The sequence below is a fragment of the Echeneis naucrates genome, chromosome 16 (genome assembly GCF_900963305.1).
Source record: "Echeneis naucrates chromosome 16, fEcheNa1.1, whole genome shotgun sequence".
Lineage (NCBI taxonomy): Eukaryota > Metazoa > Chordata > Actinopteri > Carangiformes > Echeneidae > Echeneis > Echeneis naucrates.
Window position 1 is genome coordinate 16,304,552 of NC_042526.1, and position 8,840 is coordinate 16,313,391.

Sequence of the window (8,840 nt, forward strand, 5' to 3'; positions counted from 1 at the left end):
ACAGTCACAACAAAGGTCACAAATCCGGCCTGTGCCTTCATCTTCCAAACAAGGAATGACAGACTTCTGACATGGCAGTAATTTTTGATTGTTTGGTCTGTGTGTTTTACTTGTGTGTTTTAATGATTCTGTGTGAGTGTGTGGAAGCATGTCTCCATGAATGCTTTATTTATTTTTTTTTGTGCGTGTCTGATTCTTTTTTGTTTTGTGTAAGAGTGTGTGTGTGTGTGTGTGTGTGGGGGGGGGGGGGGGGGGGGGGGGTGCATCTGCATCCACGTGTATGTGTTCACAGGGCTCTATTGTCTGTGTTTCGTCACAGATTCGCAGGATACCTTTTTCTCTGAGGTTGAACCATCTACTTTTGGCTGACAGCAAATAGTTGAGCAGAACCAATTTAATCTTGTTTTTCAGCCCTAGATGACATACGGGAGAATAAAGCAGTGAAGCTTGTCCTAACTCTCCTGGCGGAGGCAGTCACTACAGGCAGCCATACACCGAGGAATAGATGGTAATTGCAATGTGTTGATTTGAACTTTATAGGCATCATGGGAAGCTATGGCAACAGTGTGTTATTACCATACACTGGGCACAGATATGCTGCAACTCTCTCATACCTAGTCCAACAGCTTCCAGGGAAACTAATTTGCAGCTCAGGAAAATACTACCTGACAGATCGATTCACCAGTTGTACCCACAATTAATGGACGATTCACTCTCATGGAAAAAAAGAATCCACTGGGTTACTTTAGCACTGAGGGAGAGGGAGCACAAATGTTGCTCTCCCACATCTCATAAATGTCACAATTAAAACCAACCACAAGCCCGGTGTACATTACAATTCCTCTCAGGGGACAGCTTGACATTTGAACAATCATGTCGAGTTTCTCATCACGAAAGAAGTTGAATTTTATGTACCCCAAAGAGCTTGCACAATGCAGGATAATTGAGCTCATTTGGAGAGAAAGAGGCAATTGCATTGGAAATAAAGCCTGACTGAATGTTGCACATATATTCATAGCAGCAAGAGCCACTGAAATAGGCTTTTTCAATGGCAGAGATCTATACATAGAGCGGGACTAGAGCTGAAGTGTTGCCGTTGGAGAGCGCACACCTGCTGCCAGTGTGGAGAAAGAGAAGAAAATAGGTTTCATCATGGAGGGGAGAGGACTGTCGGGCCAGGGGGAGGCCGAAACTGAATAAGTCATATGTTTTCAAATAAATTCACTTGGGTGAACTGGAATTTGAATCTGGAGGGGTACATAACGTAACTGCTCATCCTCCCAAGAGAATCTGCAGATGAACAGAGTAAAGCCACAAACAACAAATCCTTTCAGCTCCCAGAATTCTGCAGGAGTCCAAACCAGATTAACAGCGCTGCTGCAAAAACCTGGTTGATGAAAATTTACAGGAAAGTCCTCCGATTGTTTTACATAACTCGAGGGTAGATGTGGCTGACTCTATCTAGACTTCCTCCATTTTGAATGGCTGAAACTGGGTTGTTTAATCATTGCCCTGTTGCTTATGTTTTTGTTGATGGACAAAATTATGGGATTTGACTAAGAGGATTAAAATGACAGCAGTTAATGAGACACAGCTGGGACTGGATCACAACAGCCAAAATTGTATCCCTTTTTCTCCCCTCCCTTCGGAGTGACAAATCCATAAACTCATAAATAGACACAACACATGCACACATGGGCATACACATCAACACACAGGCACATATGTTCCCTCTCCCTCTCTTACTTTCTCTCTCAAGCACACACCTAGTGGCCAGGGGACAAGCTGCCACTCATGTCCATGCAATGCTTATTACACAGGGTTTATTATCCCATTCAAATGAACCAGATTAATTCATCTTTTCTACTGGATTATGGATATGGATACTGGAAGAATTAAGCCTCACGACACACATAGGGAATAATAGTATAATTGTAAGCTCTCTCTAACCTCGTCTTCTCAAGTACAAAAAATGTTTCTTTGATTTTTTTTAATAGGAAAAATGGCAATATAATGTGGCCCTGATTATATGAATGAAAATTAAGACCGCTGCACGCCGTATTACTGACTTGATGAACGTAATTATTTCTTATAATGTCGTCTACCACGAAAGGATAAACAGTACTGACAAGTGCAGAACAATTTATCTAGGTATTGCAAATTATTAGCGCTGTTAATCGATTTAAACTATTTTACACAAAACTTTCTGTAATCAATCGCGATTCATTTATCAATAGAATTTTTGCATTTAATCTTTTCTACTTACTTTGTGATGGATATTTATTCATGCAAAATCGTGAAGTTAATGCAGGATAAACATAGAGAATTTATATTTCAATTCAAAGACAATCTGGATGGCTTTCTTTAAACTTTGAACTGTTTCTTTCCCGTGAACATCTTGAAAGGTACCTTCGCTGTGTCTGCGTGAATGACTTCTCTCAGTCCATCGTCTTCTACCATGCTGATCGATCCAAGCAGCCCAAGAATGGCTTTGTCTTTGTCTTTATCCACCTTTGCGCTGCGGGGTCTATAAAATCCAGGAAAACGCGGGTCGGCTGCTCACGTGATCAGAGGTCATGGGTCAGCCGCCACAGGAAGTAAACAGAACTCCATCTTTTTAAGCGTTAAATGTGTTATATTAATCTCCTAAATAAATTTTGACACGACTTGACGACAATCTGTACACTACTGAAGTGTATTTATTTATGTTCTACTTCTGTCAATGCTGTTGCTTAGGGTTGTCTCATCTCATTTCTTTATTATTCAGTGATCTAAACTGGTAACATCCTGATAGCTAAGGAGCTGTCAATTATAGAAGCCAATATTAAAAAGGTAAAAGAATTAAGTCTAACAGCCACATAAGATAAAAAAAAAAAACTATTAGTGTGAAATAATATATTCTATATTGATGTCAAAATGTATTATATTGTATGTATTAGAATAATCATCTATGATTGGACTGCTCATGTCTGAGCACCAGTGTTAAAATTAGGCCATGTAAGGTCAGCTAACATTAGTAAGGTAAACTGTTAGAAACTAAATTTAGGGCTACCGGGCAATATTAGTTAGCTGGTTTAAAGCTAAGGTAAGAGTAGTTAAAATTAGGTTAATTAATTAAACTAATTATTAGTTAGATGACAATATTTTTCATTAAAAAATATGTAGCATAAGGTAATGAATCTCTGAGGATATGGTAGTGTACAACCAAGCTAGATTTGACTGCTGAGGCACTTTTCTAAATTCAAGAAATGGTCCAGGCCTCTTTAAGAGTGGTTGAGACTCCCCAGTCCATCCACCAAGTCCTGCACCATTGTGATGCTTGAAGCAGTTACTTCTCATCCAGCAGACACTGGGCAACATTATCATAACTTTTGAAGTCCTACTTGTGTTGTTGTAACACCTAACTCTATTTCGGTATCCACCAATTCTTGGGAGAAATGTCTGGCTTTTTATAGCTACTAAATGCTACACTGTGTTTACCAGCTAGCTGGCAGTTTTGCCTGTCTGGTGTTTTTCACTTGGCAGGCAGCAAGAAGTGGTAGATTTATGAGATGTTAAATCTAAGTTTAAAGAGGAAGAGCATTCGATGATTTTCTGTGGGCCATCAGGCTGATGAACACCACTTAAATACATATTTTGATCATTGGTTTTTATGTTTCATGTTGCAAAACCGTTGAATTTTAGTAATTATTTATTTATTTTTCAGGTTAAGCGTGTTGGGCATGCTGCATGTACGGGGGCAAGACGTAAGATTTTTTTTTTTTTTTTTTTGATGGAAATACATAAATATAGCTGAATGTATATCTACATTTACATCACACTCACTGTAGTCAGATTGAAGGTTATTACATAATGCAAGTTTAAATACACAAACAAATGTCTAAATGTATATATCAAAATATTAGAGGGCTTGTTAATAACCAAAACTAAAAGCATTGCAAGGAAACCCTATAAGACTTGCTTGGTGATTGACAGACCTTTTAATGCAAACAGTGATTGCAGACAGCAGCTAAATCAATGCAATCATTGTTTACATATGGTTAAGGGCTAAGGTCAGCTTTTAGTGTTCAGGTAAAGGTCAGGGTTGAATGGTTGTATACGTCAATAAACCAAGCAGTAAAACAGGTCTCATTTGAATTATGATCAACTAGATTAAATGAACTATCACTGCCATTTGTCTATCATGCCAAACTGTTTTATATAATGATAAATAATCTTCTCTGTATGTGTCATTGTGCGATATTGAGTGCAGTATCTGCAGTTTCCCGGATATGCAGCAGAGCTTGCTTTCATTAAATTATCACAAATTGATTCGCTATGATAATCAAAATAATGATCATTTCTGTCAGATTTGTCCTCAAATCTTTTTAATAAATACATTTTATATGCCGATGTTTCCACATGAGTAATGACAAATTCACTCTGTCTGAAGCTGATGTGTATGCAAAATGGTAATAATATCCCTGGACATGAGCAGCTCGCAGCACCCTATACATACTAAAGAAAACATGCTTAATTAAATTCACAGGACCTGTGATGGGCCTACAAGACAAAAATGTGGTCTGGCCATATATGATAATGCAAAATGCATGTCAATAAAGAGGCATCCAGTTTAAAGATTGTAAATAATGTAAGAACATATTATTAATCATGGCTGGCAGCACATTGGGAAGACGGAGTGCTTGCAACGCATGCACTTTGAAGCAACCCTGATGAAACAACTTGTGTCTGTTTGTGTATGCTCGCGTGTACTTGTGTGTGCATGCATGCACGTGTGTGTGTGTGTGTGTGTGTGTGCGTGTGTATCCATCTGCAGGGGCGTTTTAATCTATGTATACTGTGTGATTTTTTGCACATGGCAATGATGCATTATATTACATTTTCTCTTGCAACAATCAAAAATGGCATTCCTTGCATCAATTGAAGTCGGCCACATTTAATGGGATTCCTCTCATCTTTCACTCTCACAGACACCCAGTGTTCAATTGGTCCATTTAAAAGGGGCTGACTGTGTTATAAGCAAACTTTGATAAAAACTAGCTGCGGCTCTCCCAGAGATACATACATTAAAGTGAACCGTGCATGTCGGTCAGATGCAAAGGACAAAATGCAGGAAAAGATTAGAAATCAGAGGGGGATCACAGCAGCAAAATCGTGGTTGTGAATTTCACTGACAATGTGTGATGTGGGCTGAGTAGTAAGCTAGCAAGATCAGAGGGATAACCCGTGAGTTTGCAGCTTTCCTATGGGCAAGCCTGCAGGGCAGAGACATCTCACCATGCAATGCCAAGCCTGCTGTTATTAAGATTCAACAATTAAGTCCAGTACTTGGTCAGGCTGTAAACAGTCAATCTGCTCTAATATTTGGAAACACATCACCCTTTCAGAGCTCAAGGGCTACAGCATTATTTAGTTTCGCCTGATGCTGTGATGAATTAGTGAAATTCTGAGTGTGCTCTGAATTTCATTATGCTAATATTAACAGACGGACCATCTGCAAAGAGCATCAAATAGGATGTATTTCTGTTCAGGCAAGCCATTTCTGCCCAGTGGAACATAGATTTAAACGCCTGGGCACATACTCTAATACTACATGATTTCCATAGAAGTACTGTGGGCATGACAGAAGAATTTTTTCCTAATAGGAATTGACATACTCAGTGAAATGTAAAAAGCAGTGCAGGTGTTGCCCAATGACCCACAGACCCCTATCATCTGTAGGTTAAATGCTGATTGAGACCAATGACTGAATTTTACAGTAAGAGGGAACAAGAAGTTATGCTTCCATTTCAAATCAGACTGAGTTTCACCTCATGCACACAAGACATGGTCCAGTGATCTGAGAAATTACAGGATACCGCCCCTTCCAATTTCGCCATCACTGGACCAGACTGTTGCAGGCTTTTGAAACAATTACCCCAAGGGGACCAGAGTAACCTTGTTTATAGCTCATTGAGCAGCCGCAGTTCCAATTTAGCACAGGTAATTACAACTTTGTTATCTTCTCCTAAATCTTCACCAATGGTGTTATCACAAAAACCTACATTTGACTCAGCTGTTTGCCTTTTGGACACTGATTGAAACAATCACTGCATCAGTATGCCCAAGCATTTCTTGGCCAGGCTTCTGTTCATTCTCCAGGTGTTGGTGACACAGTGCAGCTTGCTCACCCAGAACACATCAGTCACACTAACACACATCTGTCGCACTGGTCCAACCCACTCCATCACAGCCACGGCTGGTCTCTCTCCTTGAATGTCCCGCCCTGCTTGGAGAGGACAAACAAATTCTCTGATTTTTCTCTAATCTGCAGTCTACCCTCAGCATGGCCCACCGACAACGCAGCATATCAAGGACAAGCACACCACAGGGGGGCTATCCATTAGCACAGCATCCGCCTTCACCATAGTGTGATAGGGACAGGGCAGAGAAATACGCTCCAATTAGAGATGGAGACATGGGGACTTTGCCCCTGACATGTCCCCGCTGCTCTACAAAAGTGTGAGCATACCTTTCCCATACAAAAACAAGGCTCTCCTTCCTGTCATTTCTCTTGGCCGGGCTGGTTGCTGTTCAGTCACCTCATGCAGCCAAACCATTTCACATCATGCTGCTTTCCTTCCATGCGCGTTGCAACGTGGGTGTGTAAGCCTGTAAGCGTGAATGACTGGTCAAGTTTACGTTTGTGTGTATGTCTATGGAATAGACTGTGTGTGATCCTGTGTGTTTGCTCTTTTGCGCCTGTGTGAAAATTGCTTCTTCAGGTGGTCTTTGGCATGCATCTCTTGTCCAAGACTTTTACCAACAGAAATCTCTCCCACTATGTAGTGCAAGCATATTCTGCTCACCTGTATGGGGTTAAGGTGAGTTAGACCAGATTCATGCTTCATGCATTTGCATGCTGCATGAACCCAATCTGCTGACAGCCCGTGGGAACTCTCCATTTGCATTGTTTATACATTCCTGTGTGAAGAAAACCAATTTGTGGCCATCGTACATCCAATTTCTAATCAGGATTTGTGTACATGAGAGATAAGAGCCACAGAAGAAACCACCACAACGCTGATATGAATATTTCATCTTTGTTCTATATAAGTAAAACACTGCATAGTCCCAACTCAACCACCGGAAAACATACCTTTCACTATTCCCATGTGTATCTATTCAGTCTAAAAGAGAGACATGAGCACTGAGTTATGAATGAGCCTTTCCATCTTAGGGCACCTCCCATAGAATCTAAACTTCACCAATAGCCTACAAATGTGTGAGTCCAGTGAAAATCAAGTGTATTTGGATGATTATGCAGTGTATCAACTATGCATGAAGCAATTACATAGCAGGGCCTTGGGACTTGAATGGAAACGAATGGATGAATTCCTACAATAATCCTGCCTGCACTCTCTACACATGCCCATTCATTAATCTATCCAGGCGACCATTTGTTTGAGCAAACATCCATTTAGCTGTTTGTTTGTCTGTTCGCTCACCCGTGGAAGCTTTGTGTTTTTTCTTCCTTTCTTTTTTTGCATCTGCTGCAAGAGACGTCAGTGTCTTGTGACACAATCTATAGGGATTTCTCTCTGAGCTGAAGAGACTCGCTGCATTGATAAATAAAGGTCAGCGGTAGAAGAAGCAGGCCTGGGGACAAGGCTTGTGGTGACAGAAGAAGTGAGACGAGAAATAAACCACTGGATCTGCAGAGGCTTAGATTGATTGGAATTTAGAGAGAGGGAGGAAAAATTAAATTGGGGGAAGGGTGGGAGGAAGGAGGAGCGGTGGGAAGTGGAGGGCTGGATCAGAGTAGACAGTGAGAGGGAGAGAAGAGAGCAGGAGTCAGCATGATAGGGGCAAACCAGAGAATGAGATTTTTGCCCTGAGAGCATCAGCTTCAAAAGCTTTTGGGGCCATGCCTTTACACAATTTTACTCTTAACATAATCCAGATTTCTGAAGGGAATGAGTGTGTGCGTGTGTGCGTATGTGTGAGGCAGAGGGTGTGTGTGAGCGCGAGTGAGGATGAAGCATCTCTGTGGCAACCACACCCCCTCATTGATCCCCTTTAGAACAGAATTAATAACTCATCACCCATTTCACTAAATCCAACATTTATGATTGCTTTGAAGGTTAAGATATACACTGCACTAGCATGTTCCAAATAAATGTGGAGGACTGACTGATTGATTTCTATGCAGTGAGTGTGTATGTATGTGTGTGTTTCAGGTCGTCTGAAATACTTTAGCATGTCTGTTTCTTTATTTGTGTGTGTGTGTGTATGTGTCTGTCTGTCTGTCTTCCTTTCTTCCATCTGGATTATTTTAATCCCATTCTCTTCCTCTAATCCCCCCCCCCCCCATTTAATTCTGTATTGTAAGGGGGAGCTATCGTCCCACTTGCCTCACCATTGCTGTCGGCACTACAAAAGCTGCATCTAAGATGTGATCACTTGGCAGCCATTCTAGATAAACATGTTGTGGTGGACAGACGCCTGGGTCCCGGTCCGGAGGAGCAGGACGGGGAGGACAGACTGACGTGGGTGGGCCCTGAGCTGGTGCTGCAGCAGTGGGCAGCACCAGACACTTGGCCAGATGGTCCGGAGTCGAGCTCTTGCCACTGTTCATCAAATGGATCCGCTGCCTTGCCTCTCCATGGCCCCTAGCCTCATGTCACAGTGGAACCAGAGAAAATTAGCACCTAATTATAGGCTCCTCTCTGTAAAGAATGGTGCTGGTGCTAGTAGCGTGTCAGCGTGCGGAGGCTGGGTGGTTGACTCACTGAGGGACCGGAGACTTCAGATCACACAGAGGACTCTCACCACACAAATACAGGCCATGGAAGAGACAC